General features: G+C 43.3%; 1 protein-coding gene across 1 annotated transcript in view; it reads right to left on the bottom strand.

The window, feature by feature from the left end:
* Nucleotides 1–1,578, bottom strand: part of Atf1 (activating transcription factor 1) — a 62,198-nt gene that overhangs the window by 47,088 nt on the left and 13,532 nt on the right. The window lies entirely within an intron of this gene.

The raw sequence follows: 1,578 nt of genomic DNA, 5'->3' as shown, positions 1-1,578 counted from the left end.
ATGGAGAGGACCACGTACAAGGGAAACTGCAGGGCCAGGGAGATGGCTCAGTGGAATAAGCACTTGCCTGGCAAACACAAGGGCCTGAGTTCAATCCCTCGAAAAAAAAAAAAAAAAAAGAAAGAAAGAAAGAAAGAAAGAAAGAAAAAAAGAAGAGAAACTGCAGGCAGCCTCTAGGATCTAAAGAAGCACTCAGCCAAATGCCAACAAAAACCTGAAGCTTTCAGCCCTAAAGCCACAATAAAATGAAATCTACCAACCATGTGAGTTTGGAGTCTTCTCTAGCCTGATCTTGAGGCAAGAACCCACTCAACCCCTGACAACACCCTAAATGGCCTGCCTCAGTCTCCCAGAGTACTGAGATGGCATGTGCCTTTTTTAATACCAAAAACAGGCTAAATTCCATGAAAGATTAAACTTTTGTTCACTGCTCCACTACCAGGTTATACTGAATTAATGTTATATATTGTTTCCTTTGTCTTTTTTATTTACTTTCTGGCACTTTCCTAGCATGCTTTTCTGTGTGTTTTGGGTTTTTTGAGAACTTACTATATAGTTCAGGGTGGCCTTAGGCTCATTCTATAGCCCAGGCTGTTTCTCAAACTCACAAAAATCCTCCTGCCTCTGCCTCTCGAGTGTTAGGTTTACAGACATGGGTGCCACCATACCCAGCTATATACTGTTTTCTTACAAAATTTATTTATTTATTTTATTTATTTTATTTTTTTGGTGGAACTGGGGATTGAACTCAGGCCCTTGTGCCTGACAAGGAAGCGCTTATTCTACTGAGCCATCTCCCAAGTCCTCTTACAGAATTTAGAGTTTTTAAAAAGTGGTTAGGGCCAGCCAAATAGCTCAGCAGATTAAAGTACCTGCTTAGGTGGGCTTAGAGGTCAGGTGTTCAATCCCCTGGACCTGCTGTGCCGGCCCTGCCCCTGGTCATGCGGAGATGGTGATTGAGACTGGGCATGGCGGCACAACTGTAATCCCAGTGCTTGGGAGGCTGTAAACAGGAGGATCACTACAAGTCCAAGTAGTGAGACCCTGTAGACCCTATATTAAATACATAAAAAAAAAAAAAAAAGGTGGTTGAAGAATTTTGATAGAAAGCAACAATTAGGCAAGGGGTGGGGAAGTAGAGAATAGGAGGTAGTGGGGGATGGGGCATGGGGGGTGTTAACCAGGAACAGAACTCAGGATCTTGTGCTTGTAAGGCAGGCACTGTGCTGCTGAGCTATAAACTCACAAAGTAATAATTTTTAAAAATCAAGGTAAAATGATTCACCATCCAGTAATATGCTTATTCTACATTTCTAGAAGTGTTCAAGAAAATATGGGAAAAAATCAAATCTAATCAAAATACTGATCCTGGCACCACAGGCAGCACTGGCCCTACCCCTAGGTGAGCTGAGCCTGGCTACTGAGACCTGGCTGAGTGGTGCACACCTGTAAATGCAGTGCTGGGAAAGCTGAAAGCAGAAGTCTGAACTATGTAGTAAGATCCTATACAAGGGGCTGGAGAGATGGCTCAGTGGTCTAAAGCACCTACCTGAAACAAGCTTGGCAAAGCACAGGGAC

The sequence above is a fragment of the Octodon degus genome, unplaced genomic scaffold (assembly GCF_000260255.1).
Source record: "Octodon degus isolate 3935 unplaced genomic scaffold, OctDeg1.0 scaffold00093, whole genome shotgun sequence".
NCBI lineage: Eukaryota > Metazoa > Chordata > Mammalia > Rodentia > Octodontidae > Octodon > Octodon degus.
Note: the sequence above shows the minus strand (reverse complement) of the source record. Positions and strands in the feature narration are given on the sequence as shown.